This window comes from Cyprinus carpio, chromosome B4 (genome assembly GCF_018340385.1).
Source record: "Cyprinus carpio isolate SPL01 chromosome B4, ASM1834038v1, whole genome shotgun sequence".
Taxonomy (NCBI): domain Eukaryota; kingdom Metazoa; phylum Chordata; class Actinopteri; order Cypriniformes; family Cyprinidae; genus Cyprinus; species Cyprinus carpio.
Genome location: NC_056600.1, coordinates 28214730 through 28228998, shown reverse-complemented (window position 1 = coordinate 28228998; position 14269 = coordinate 28214730). Strand labels below are relative to the sequence as shown.

Sequence of the window (14269 nt, the reverse complement as noted above, 5' to 3'; positions counted from 1 at the left end):
CGGGGCTGGATTAGTTCCTAATTTGAATTTTTCAAGGCATTTACAGATAAACTTCCCACTACTGCTACATATGTTTACATGGATCTTTACAAATAGGGCATACTCCCTCCTACTTTAAGACAAGCCACCATTTCACTCTTATTGAAGAAAGGCCAGGATCCCCCTTCTTTGTTAGTAACTATCCGCCCTATTTCTTTGTTTTTGTTGATGCTAAATTATTAGCTAAGATGCTAGTAAGGCGTTTAGAGGCTGTTTTGCCTTCAATCATTTCTAGCAGACCAAACAGGGTTTATCAAGTGGACGGCACTCTTTTTCACAATGTCAGGCGTCTATTATTTGATATATTGTAACTCTCCCTCAACTAACATTCTATACTATTCACCCCTGATTTGGTTATTTCGCTGACGATGAAGGCATTTTATCGTGTAGGTGACCTATCTCTTCCATAACGAATTAAAACGGCGTTTGGATTTGGTTTGGCTTGTCAATTGCTCTTGTGGATTACCCTTCTTTATTGCTCTCCTTTGGCTCGTGCCGCACAAACAAATGATTAATTGCTTGGATTATTTTTTCCACCCTTGGTCGTGTACTCGTGCCAGGGTGTGGCTGCGGATATGCTCGTGGGGGGTCCCAGTGGTCCCCACTTTTCCCCCTTATTGTTCGCTCATCGCTCCTCCTGAACCTTTTTTCAGGTGGGCCCTTAGATCTAGTCAAATGCTGAGCTAATAGAGCCTTAATAAGACTGTCGGGGCACTGTGCCCAACTGTCTTTCTATGCTGTGACTCATGACCTGCTTACGTTTTGTCTCTGAGGCCAGACGCATCTAATACCCCACGTTTGAGATTCTCCGGAAGTAATGTGGGTCTTGGGGGTTTCATTGTTATAAATTTAAGCTTCATATAGTGAAGCTATTGCCTATAACAATTCCCGTTTGGCCATACGCTCCAGCTTACCCTTTTCAATTTTGCCATTTAAGACATCTTCATTAGATTCAATTCCAATTATATTGTTCATACAATTATATTTGATCAATTAAGATATACTAAAAGCTGGATTTTGGTTCCAGATTTGCTCTAAAATCTGGAACAAATTAGCTTCTCGATAGGCGCCCGCCAGGCGGCTACTTCAGTGCTTAGCTCTCAGTGTTTGTACGTTTTGTTCGTTTTCCTGTTTTTTGTTTTGTCAAACGCGATCGAAAGTTTCACCAGGGATGAACTGCTGAACATTCGGCAGAACCACCACAAAATCTTTTACCAGTTCAATTATTCCGGACGTTTTACTGAACGTTGTTGTTGAATGAGCGGGCGGCGTGATCAAGCTGCTTCAAAAAGCGCAAAACAGGGGAAAGCGAGCCGGTGCGCTCGTTAGACTCCAGGAGCGCGCGGATTTCGAACGCCGTTGCCTAGCATCCTCTGCTCCGCTCTCTACCCAACAAAACGGACGAAATCGCTTCTGCTTTCCCGGACAAATAAGGATTTATCACCTCTGCTGCTCTGTGTTTCGACCTGGCTCAATGACCGCCAGCCACCGGATACTTGCTCCTGCCGGAGGCTTTCAGCTGTTGAGCGGACCGCGACGCCAGAATCAACGGGGAAATCGCGCGTACGGTGGGGACATGCTTTTATATCAATGAACGGTGGTGCAGCAGATGTAACTATGTTAAAGAAGATGTGCGTTCATATCTAGAAGGCTTTTTGTCAACTGGAAGCGTTTCTATTCGCCGTGGGAGTTTCACTCGGTCATTCTGGTGAGCGTTTACATCCCTCCGCAAGCGCACGCACAAGTCTGCTTTACAGAAACTCGCTGATCAGAAATCACAGAGACAGAACAACCAACCCCATACTCTGTTTTAATTATTCTTGGGACTTTAATAAAGCCAATCTCTCCCGTGAACTGCCAAAATACAGAGAGCATGTTACATGTCCTCTCACCATAGACGTATATACGTTTGACACTGTTACACAACGCACAATAAAGGTGCATATTCACTCTGTTCCACGAGCAGCTTTGACTGTCTGATCACTGTCCTGGTTCATCTTATACGCCCTACAGGCAACAAGCTTAAATCTGCTGCTAAACCTGTAGTAAAGACTGTAAAGACATGGACCACGAAACAGAGCAGGATTTAAAAGCCTGTTTTGACCTCACGATTGGAGTGTTTTGAAGCTGCTACCACCGTCTGGACGACTCACAGAGACTGTAACCTCCTATAGTATTTCTGTGAGGATAATGCATTCCCACCAGGACTTATTTAACATTCAACACGATAATCCATGTTTACAGCACAACCTCAGACTCTTTCGTCAGGCCAAAGAGGATGCCTACAGAAATGGGGACAGATTCGTGTATATCCAGGCCAAAACACACTGAATCAAGAGAGAGAGCGGCTAAAAGGACCTACTCTAAAAAGTTGGGAAGACCAGTGTTTACTTCAGGACTCAACTTCATATGGAAGGACTGAGAGCCATACCAACTACAGACACCAGCAGCCCCTGCACTGAGGCCTAATCAACGACTTTTCTAACGACCTGACTGAGTTTTTATTGTAATTTGAAACTCCCCACGATCCATTCTGATCATACTCTCTGTACACACGCCTTAAAAACCAAAGAAAGCCTCCTTCAGCATAAGCGAGGCCCCTCGCCATGCAGGGAGAGTAAAAAGGCCCAACAAGGTTGTACTTTCCTTCGCACAGCTGTGAGTTTAACCGCCCAGGACTGCTGAAACATTCTACTCAGGCAGTCTGAGTCTGTCCTGTGCACTTCATACGTCTGGTTTGGTTCAGCTACAAAATCAGACATCAGAAGACTACAGAGAACGGTTCGGGACTGCTGAAAGAATTATTGGTGCTCCCCTGCCACACCCTTCAAGAACTGTAATACATCGCAAGTGAGGAAAAGGGCTCAGAAATCAATCACTGTGGGATCCCTCTCATCACAATTTACCCCCTTTTTTGAACTTTTTGCCCTCTGGCCAGGCGCTTCAGAGCCGCAAATACCAGGACAGTAGGGCCACAAGAACAGTTTCTTCTCTTCTTTCCCCCAGGCAATCCTACCTCATGAACAGTTAAATGTTCACTACTTATGAAAAAAAATGTCAATATTCTTATATTTAGATTGATTTTTACCCCGACATTCCAAGTACATCTCTGGCATCTACTCTTTCGATCCATTGGCATCTTAGCCAACTGTTCATACATTTAGTTTATGTGCAATTTGTTGTTTGTTTTTTTGTTGTGTGTCTCTGTGACTGAAGCTTATGTCCTAAAACAAATTCCGTGTATGCGTAGCAACTTGGCAATAAAGCTCTTTCTGATTCTAAATTCTGATTATTTGGGATCTGCGTAACCAGACTCTCTGAACTGTTTAACTGTAAGTTCTCTCCCTGGTTGGATCAATTGCCTGAAGGGGGAGTCTTCATCGGTGTTCTATGGCCCCGCTCTTTCCTCTTTCCTCTTGCGGTAGGATAAAATTGTATTAAAATTAATGTCTGCCAAATTTCTGTAATCTTTTTCAATGCTACTGGTCTTATTATTCCAAAAGTGTTTCTTTCACTCTTAGATAGCTCTATTTCTCAATTTATTTGGAATGGAAAAACGCCAAGAATACAGAAAGGCATTTTACAAAAAACTAGGAGATGGGGGGGTTTATGCGCTACCAAAACTTCCTGTTTTATTACACTGGGCTGCGAATGTTCGGAAATATGTTAATATGGTGCGTTCCAACGATCACGCCTCCACCCTCGGTTAAAGATCGTAGGGAGAACTGCGTGGTGGCAGTCACTTCTCTTCCATCCTTTTGTGTCTTCCGTCTCTCGTTTTTACCGTAACCTTCTTCGTAATGTATATAGTTAAAACACTGTCTAAGATCTGGCGTCAAACTCAGGCGGCATTTTTACTTTACAGTCCACACCGTTCTATACCAGTACACTTCGCTGAGAAAAAAAAACCCCCCTCAGTTTTCCTCCCTCTCTCATTGATTAAGGCTTTTGCGAGCCTGGGTTACCACACGGATCATTTCCATTTAAACAACTTTACAATTGACGGAACAATTCGCTTCTTTGGAACATTGACTCAAGTTTTTAAACCTACCAAGGTTCCACTTTTGTTTCAGATACTTGCAATTGTCGGGATTTTTGTCCGTAAGCATTTTCACGGATTTCCCCTGATCTCACTCTCCACCATTGTCGATCACCAATATCAAATATTCAATCATCTTATCAAAGAGGGGGCCATCTCCACCCAATATATAACACCTTATCTCACATGTTATACCACCTGGCTTCTGACAGACTGCGGTATTACTTGGGGCTAGGGATCTTAATATAGGAGATAGAGACAGAGACATGGCAGTCGATTTGAAACGTGTTCACACCAACGTCGTCATCTGTTTTTGTGCTCCGTTCTACCTCCTGACTACTCTTTGCCATCTTCATTTTGCTGGAGTTGGTAGCTTTTTCTTACACTTACTAGCGAGACGTTGTTATTTTGGATGAACTGGAAGGGGTCTCGTGTTCCTTATCATACTCTGTTGATAAAAGATGTCTTAGTTTTTTTTAAAATTGGAAAACAATTAAACACTTGCCTTCGTGGCTCCAGGGTTAAATTTTCAAAAAATTTGGTTTTCCCTTTTTTCGAGCATGTTAAATCTTTGTCAGCTGGCTGCAGTCTCAGTTGACTGAGCGGTCCACCCACCCGGCACTAATCAGGGTCGGCTATCCATGTGTAGGAACTGGTATTGGGGTCTTTAGCAGCACACTTTATTCTTTCTAAGATGTTTGGGGTTACTCAAAACTTTACTTACTGCACCTAAGGCTTACTTTGTCGTATGTCTGTAGCATTACAATAACAAGTTACTTTGTACTTATAATATATTTTATTACTATATTAAAACGTGTTTAGTACTGTGGAGGGATTTTTGTGGCTGGGTGTTTTTTTTCTTTCTTTCTGAGGATTATTGTAATTAATTTTGTGTTTTTATAGTGAGTGTTTGTCTTTGTTTTTGTGGAAACAAAAAAAAAATTTCCCCCAATAAAAAATAAATCATATAAAAAAAACAGCATATCCCCAAAGCTCCAGCACAACAGGAGATGACAGGGGTTCTCTCAGCGCTGCCGTCAGTTTTGTTCAGAACCTCTCCATCATGGACAACAGGATCCATGGGCTGGAATTACAGCGTTGGGGGGGGGGGGGGGGGATTTTTCTCTCTTCGCACCTCGGGCGATGGTTGACGGCAGACTTCGAGCTCAACATCAAACCTTGCCAACTACTGCCCGACTTGGCTCTTCCTAGTAGATCTCTGGATCAGCACTTTACCTGCCGCTTCCTCGGGCTGCCCGTCATCCCCCCAGCAGCTATCATTTCCTTCCCATCTCTGCAAACGCTCAAATCCTGTCAGGTAACGACATTAACTAAAATATTGCTATGCAACAGAAACTAACGAAAAAGGAGATTGTGGATTGTGGGGATATATCTGTCATTCTTAAAGATAACAATCCAAGACTCACCAAAAGTTTGACTATGGCAGATTTAAATGTAGCTTTCGGCGTGTTCAGAGACATCTGTGAGGTGTATCCAGACAGGAGAAAGGAATTAGATACTTATCTAGCCATCATTTCAGATCTCGCCATGTCTTACGGAGGCACACTATTCTACAAATATCACAAATAATTTCATCTAAAGCAGCTAATGTACATACACTGCTTTAATCAGCAACTGGACTGGTCCGTGGTCAATCTTGCACTTATTAGCAGACACTTTTACGGGCCACCGAGCACTGTCATGTTCATTCTGCAGTTTGTTTTCCCACCACCGCATCTCTCTGCCCTAAGACCGCTTCAACCACAACACTAGCGCTTCGGCGCCAGAACAGCTTTGCAGGAACAGTCACCTGAAGTTTTCTTGTCCACGGCACACAAAATTCCCAAAAAAAAAATAAACACTCCGGTGAAACACAAAGGAGCTATCCAAAGCTCTGGAAAAAAAAGCATCCAAATTGCTGTTTGGTGTCTTACCTCATTCTAGGGCTCATGGCATGGGTTCCTAGCTGGTATTTCCTATCTGCCCACTTTCCTCATTCACCTGTCAAAACCTTCAGTTGGCTATCAAGGATCCACAGACTGTAGATGATATGATGGGGAAGAGAAAGAGAGAAGGGGTATATGAGCGGACCTTTTGATCAACCTCCTTTCAAACTTTTCCGCATTAACCCTTTAGGAGTCGCGTTAGGAAAATACTCGGGGAAAAAAACATCATAATTATTGATTTTTGCGCTCCCCACTCCACAGTAGGGGTTTCCAAGCATTAAAAACAGTTTAATTCCCTCAGAACCATTTTCCCTGGCAATTAAACTCATTAAATTAGCCGGCAGAGGAGCGTGGCTCAGTTAAGCAGATATTTACAGACACTCCCTCAGAACCATTTTCCCTGGCTTAATCTACAGTGGACAACCCATTTAAACTAATTAAATTACTACCGACGTTCAGTCAGACTCGCCTTCGGTGATAAAAGCAGCCAAAAGATTTTAGAAACACTGTCTGAAGCATTCTGCTGGATCTTACATCAATTTCAAATTACCATTCATTCTTCACCTGTTGGATGACTTTCCTGCTCATGCGACTTTCCAGATGCCAACCCATCGCGCAGCATCAATTCTCTGGTCAAAGCATTGAATAAATTGGGCATTCCTCTTGCAGAAGAGAAAACAAAAGGCCCATTTCGTGTCCTTGATTTCCTGGGGATCACGCTAGATTCAGTGAAAATGCAAGCATCTCTTCCTCATCGGTCTAGAGAATGCATGACACAGTCACGTTAGATGAAGGCTGCAGGTCCGATTAATATTCTTGTCTAAATTATGCGAAAACTGGGAACAGCATTTTCTTCTTCTACGAAGAAGATATATTTGTGACGAGTGGGGGGGGCGGGCCGAGAGCCGTGGGGAACGGAGCGAGGCCGGTGGAGTGAGTGGGAAATGAGCGACACCTGCTCCACTCACCGGTCTCGAGTCCCACGGAGGAGATCGGGAGGATACAAAAGAGGAGCGTCGACAGTGAAGGACGAGAGAGGACCAGGCCTGGGTTTTATTTTGTGTTTGGTTTTTGTTTATGCGCGGCAGTCGCCCGTGAGGGGCTGTCGCGAGCTGGTTTTGTATTTATTTTGTCATTAAGATTTATTTGAATGTTCGCCGCTTTCCCTCCTCCTTCTTCCCGTAATTATGGAGTTTTTATATTGTTACAATATAAAACTGTTAAGTTCCGTTGCACTTTGCAGAAGATGTACACAGCGGAACACAACAGTGTACGCTGTATACCTGCTGCTGTCTCTGAAATCTATAAACACACACTTTTTTCTGAACATTTTTTCCAAACTCCAAAACACATGGCCGAACACCTGAACTCAGCGGAGCCCTATTACTGTCAAAGCGAAAGTACGTCACGAGTCTACGTGCAAGTAGTCCATTAATATGGGAGCAAGAACCCCCATAAAGAGCCATCCACCAAAGATAAATTGTGTTCAATAAACTCAAGTGACATGCCAAAGTGGTCCTGTCTAAACTAAATATACAAGAGTAGTTTTGCATGTCATTGTTTATAACACAAGGTGTTCATCCTGTGCTGGTAGCTTAAAAAAAAAATGGGGCATAAATTAAACCTCTGGCCCTCTTCGTTTTAGGAGTCACACTTACCTTCTTTTGCGGTCAAAAGTGACTGAAGCCCTTGAAATGTAACTTTTTTTTTCTTCAGGAAAACCAATGTAATATATTTTTGATTATTATTTATGATTTTTAGGGAATTTATGATACTATGCAATATTATACAATTTTTAATGAGCTATTTTCTCCATTAGAATTAATATATTTTTTTTTATCTCTTTATTTACTTACTATTTTTTAATAAATGCAATATTTCACATTAAAATAGAGTGAAAGCATTTAAAATCCATTTTTTGATGTGAGAATTGGGCAATCTGGAGGCATTTAAAAATTTAAAACTTGTGTAATGTTGCGTAACCTCTTGTATTAGCACCCTATATAGATATATACAGAGGCTTTTGGATTCCCATAGTTTTTTAGACCTCATCTCTTCATTTTTTTAGGTTTTGCATTTAGATCTATATCTAATATAATTCTAAAAGATTACTTTTTGTCAAGGTTTAGATATTTTTGGTTAGATTAAGTATAAGGTTTTACATTATGATTACAGTCAAACATTAAAATCTTGTTAGAAAGGGAACACACTAGAAAGCTCTTTTTTTGTTACTCTTGTATTTGATAATATTAAAAAATCTAACAAAATAAGGATGTAAAGTGATCATGCAAAAACACTATACAAACATTTTGTAATTAATTAATATTTTATTCAATGTACTTCAATAAAATGTTAATAAAACTTAAGAAGGGAACAGCAATTATGATGAAACATAATAAACTAACAACAGCAAAAACAATCAGTATCAAACAGTAGATGTCAAAAAGAGGAATAGAAATTTAATAATTTAAAACAACTATTTCGCACTCCCTGATATTCTGGAGAGTCACCCCTTGATTGCTGTACACCTTTTTCCTGACCAGTGGCTGATTTGTAGTTTGTACCACCAAAAGATTCACTGAGTTTTTCACATTTTTTTGTATTTCCCATTTATTTCCCTATGTCGGTCATTTTTGACCGCGAAGAAGGTAAGGTGACAATTTTTTTGGACTCTTATCCAAATCATGTCCATGATTTTTTTTTTGTGTGTTCATATTGCTAATGTGACAAAAGTCACCAAGTGTCATCTCATTCCGATGAAGCTACGATTTTTTTAAATTTCAAAATATAAAATTTTTCGGTCAAAAATGACCGAAGAGGGCCAAGAGGGAGTATACCCACTTCTCCAGCCACCACTACACCACTGCTATAGTCTCAGTCCAAATGACACATCAGTTTAAAACAGAAAGAATAAAGGTTCACACTTCTTTGAATTTTTGTTCTATATCATTGTTTGCTATGTGTCACAATAATCCGTCGTGTCGTCATGTCATCGTGTTCATGAACAGACGTACTGCTGTGTCAGTGCTTATTTGCGTTATGCGTATCTTTTATTTGAAGAATTTTTGTGTATATATGGTGCTGGTTCATGTTTGGAGCACGAGAGAAAATATTAAATACGTTCACATAAAAATTTAAACCGAAAGAACGAAATGGCTCCAAAAAATGAAAAAACACAATCAATCACATTTCCCTTAATAATAGATATAATCAGTGCTATTGTTGTTTTTACTGATGTGCAACCAGTTCATGTGTGTTTTTAGGGTTTTGTGACACTTTAAAGTTTTCACTAAACCAAGACATAGTGAAGAAATATTATATTTTTTGATGCTTGTTACTTAATTTATGCAAAACTTATTTTTAGAGGCTTGCTGAAAGATCCAAAAGTGCCAGTTAAGGTGTTAAAAAGAGTGCACTGCAGACACCTTGAAGCAGAGGTCTGCATTCTGGCGGCTCGACCTGACCAGATTTCTTGCGACTATTAAATTACTGAATATAACATGGTAGCAGTTGGTAACTCTGGTGTAATTTGAATGGGGGCGGATGGTCTAACAATCTTTCAGAATAGCATATCTGCGCTTTACTCATTCTTATCAAGCACCGGTACGGCCTGTGCTCAGGATTGTTATGTATGCATGGACCAGTGCTTTCTGCTTCTTGCTTTGACACTGTCCTATTGTGTTGACAGCAAAATGTTAAACTAATTGTATCTTGACAAAATAAAAAATACAATTTCTGTACACCGTACATTTAAATTTTCTCTGCAACACTTTTTTTCCTTTTGTGTTGACAGAAAAATGTTACACAAATTTTGTGTCTTAACGAAACAAAATAAATACAATTTTGCGGAAACTACGCTTTTATTTGTAAGCCTATCTCTCTCTTTCAGAAGCAGAAATTTAAATGTGAGATTCTGGAAATGAGATCTAAATTTAGAAAGAATGCTCGGGTCGGGAAGAAAATTATCTTTTTAAGTGGACAGCAGCTGAACAAAGAGTCAATATATCTTGGGTGCGGCATATAACTAATGTTTTTTTTTTTTTTTAATTAAAAAACATTACAAGTTATTTTTTACAATTTAACTGATGTGTTAAACGGTGAAAATTCTTACTGTCAGTTAATGGGTCAATGTTAGCCCTACCCAGATACCATGACTTTCTAACTTTGTTTTATCTTCGAGTTTTGCTTCCTTGACTGAGGTCATGTGACAGTTTATCAGCAAATAACATGTAAAATGGCAACCTTTGTTGATATCTTCTGCATGTTAACTACATTTTGATGTATTTTTTCTGTTTCATGTTGGTATGAAATGGAAGTTGCAGTTGACTTAACTACAATATTATGCCATATTTCCTGTTTTGTGCATGTGTATACCCATGAAGATGAATAAATTAGGTGAATTTATGTCAAGTTAATCTGTTTATAGAAATTGTGATGAAAAAGTATTTTTTTTATATTTTTATTTTTCATAATCCTAATGATGTTATTTTGACATACAATGAAAGAAGCATATGCCAAGCCAAATGAGTTTTAAAAAGTCAGGTGAGTTTAGCATCTATTGCATTTAGCCACACTAATTATTTCAAAAGCATTTTCTAATAACACAGTTAGTAACACCAGTCTGTTTACTTTACAGATGCAGCATGTGAAGAAACAGGCTATGGACCACAGTACTAGTTTTTCAGCACTCACACCCCACACAAAAATTTATATATAAGATAATAAAAATGAAGTTAGCAATACTATGCTAATTTTAAAATAACATTTTAGTAAACTAAACTTTGTAATTTTCCAAATAAAAATTCTTAGAACGTTGTATTTTTAATAAAATGTAGGTGGCAAGAACATTGTAGGAACTTTGTGCTAACCATAAAGTAATGTTTTACCTACGTTAAGCAAACTGGGTAATTTCAAGTTTTTTGAATATTTAAAATCACATGCTCACATCCAAAACAGAACATACATTTTTGAGCTTGGTACTGTGCTAATGAAAACACAGAATATGTTCATATTTGGTAAAAACATTGTTTAGTTTAAGATGCAGTAATACCCTGAAAAGGGGGGAAATATTATAATGAGACAAAACTCTACTGAAACTTTATGCAGATGACTCATTGTCTCCCCTTAGTATATCAACAGGCAAAACTAATCAATCACCAACATAGATCACAAATGCAACACAAACCGTGGAAACAAACTTTACATTTACATTATTTCAACAAACAATTTTAAGCTTTTTAATCACGTTCCTTCATGTATTTTGTTGTGACAGGTCTTAATTAACATTTTAATTTATCACACAGAAACATGCTGTTGGTCACTGACAGTATCGAAGGTGCAAGAACATGGAAAACAAACAAATGCAAATGTTGAGGTGGATTTTTCCTGAGAGGCTGCTATGTAAATGGAATACATACAGACTTGCAGTCTCTACCATATTCAAATGAACACACTTGAAGAGAATTACAGCAAGAAAGACCAACAACAAAAAAAAATATCAGGAAAATACAAGAACGAGGAAGAAAACCGGAAAATGCTTTTGTGAGTGAACAAAAAAAAATGATGTAATGTTGAATGAGGGATGAGAGCAGATATAATAATCACACAGTTTGGAGCTGCAGACAGAAACATAAGACTCAGGACAGAAACACACGACCTCTGAAGTAAGAACAACTCACATGTTCAATCTTAAACTACAATTAGACTTTGACATGTTAAAATTGTCTTTATCATTGTGTATGTGCATTTATTTTCCTGTTAAGATGGATTTTTAATTATCATTGAAATCATGTTTTACATAAAAATGAATCTGGGAATATTTGAAATCTGAGTTAATCTATATTTTTTTTCCTCAGAAATGGACCAAACACTATATTTCATTCTTCTTCTCATTGGTGAGTGTGTTTGTGGTTTTATTTCTGGTTTCTAGTTTCATTAGGTTTGATTCTGTTATGAAAATCATTAAATCCAAGCCTCTCTTTCACAGCTCTCTGCTCTGTATCTGAATGTGTTCAGCATCAGTATAACTTTATAAATGAGAGGAAGACCTGGACTGAAGCTCAGAGATACTGCAGAGAGAATTACACAGATCTGGCCACCGCTGACAACATGAACGACATAAAGGAGCTGAACAAGAGTGTGACTGATAGAAGTCTTCAGTATGTCTGGATTGGGCTGCAGAAGAGGAGTCGAGAAGAATGGCAGTGGTCTTCAGGTGAACCTGCGCTCTATCTGAACTGGGGACCTGGACAACCACAAGCTAAAGGAGAAGAGTGTGGTATGATGACAAATGGACAATGGCATGATTTGACATGTACTGATAACGGATATTTCATCTGCAACAACAGTGAGTTCATTTTCACATGCACCATATACCAATTCTGGAATTTTAAACAGTATGACTGTTTAATTTGTTTCCGAATTTAGAAGAGACTGGATATCTGTCACACTTTAAGTGTTGTGACAATTTCTGTATCAACACAATATTTTCCTGAGGAAAATACTTTTGTTGTCCCTCTATATGATAATTAATCACAATGAAAACTTGCTATTAAAGAGCCTGAAAATCTTAGAGATCGAAATTGATCCTATGTTATTAATAATGAACAACTAGAGATGTTTCAGCTTGATGTTTTCAGCCTTCAGTATCTCAACACAAACCTACAAGTGCTTTGTTTTTCATATGTAGATTAACTTGAGTCTGGTCCATGAAGGAATGATAGTCCATTATTACATAAACCCTCGTTTCAGAGAAGAGTAATGTAGTGATTCGACAGTGAAGCTATTTTTAGTCACAGCGCAGGGTTAACATCAAGTTTCTGTGCTTCTAGAGTCCCTTTCACACTGCACGTTGGACCCGGAAAATTGCCGGAACATTGCCGGGTCGCCTTCTGTGTGAACGTGTGAATAGTCTATATATCAGCACTTGTAGAATTAGCTCAAGTCTTTGAATGACGTGTTTCTGATGTTTCCACTGCTGCTCCTGTTCACATCCAAACCATAAAGCAGCTTAAGAATAATGAAAAAAATGGCTTCATGAATCTTTTTCTCATTTGTTTTTCTTAAAGCGAACACAGGACTTGTCTTTGTCAATCAGCTGAAGAGTTGGAGAGATGCTCAGAGTTACTGCAGACAGAATCACACTGATCTGGTCAGTGTGAGGAACCAGAATGAGAATCAACAGGTTCAGAAGATCATCAGTGATAATCATTTATCTGGATCATATGTCTGGATCGGTCTGTTCAGAGACTCATGGCAGTGGTCAGATCAGAGTGACTCCTCATTCAGATACTGGAAAACTGCTGAACCTAATAATCAGGGAGGTGATGACAACTGTACAGTGATTGATCCGAACGCTCAGGGACAATGGAATGACATCCGTTGCATAAACCAGTATCCTTTTGTGTGTCATGAAGGTGAGTAGATCCTCACAAAACACACACCATCCATCACCTTCAAATCTTCACACTAGATGTCCGACATGACAAATTCCTCCACAGTTTGTTCTGCATGTCGTTTTTGATCAGTCTCTCTCTAGTCTCTTGTGGTTGTTTGGTTTCCAGATAAACTGATTCTGATCAAGGAGAATCTGACGTGGTCTGAAGCTCTGAGATACTGCAGACAGAATCATGTGGATCTGGTCTCGGTTCATTCAGTAAAAGATTCAGCGTTGTGTGATGAACGTGGTTAAACGAGCGTCTACTGCGGTGGTTGGGTTTACACAACTACTGCATCATGAAATTGTGGCTCTGGCTGTTTGGAAAGGTTGTGTGCTTTCAGAACTGGGCTCCAGGGAACGGGACGAGACCAGAAAACTGCAAACCGGAGAACAGAAAAGGAGCAGTTCAGTCTGGAGGAGATCAGCGCTGGATCAGCCTTCCTGAATCTCACAAACTCAACTTCATCTGCAGCAGAAATTAAGAGCTAATGTGTTTACTTTAACAGTTTTCATAGGTCACTTCATTATTTTTCTGATTTACTTATATGTTTGATTTGTTCTTTAGTAAGTTCTGAGTGAATCTGCTTATTGGGTTTTAAAAGTGGTGAAAAAATCTGTTTTATTTCTGTTATGATATACGTGTATCTGGTGTGGTTATGACTCTGTATGTTTTGCACTAATAATTTCTTTTGAACACAAGCATGAAAACAACATCAGCTCAAATAAACTCACGTACAACCAGATTTGTCTCATATTTTCTGATTTCCCCTCAACACTGCATTGAGTTATTAGTTATATGTGTGACCC

The 14269-nt window shown here is 39.2% G+C and overlaps 1 pseudogene; it reads left to right on the top strand.

Moving 5' to 3' along the window:
• Positions 1-11881: 11881 nt before the first annotated feature.
• Positions 11882-14048, top strand: LOC122137164 (annotated as a pseudogene).
• Positions 14049-14269: the final 221 nt, after the last annotated feature.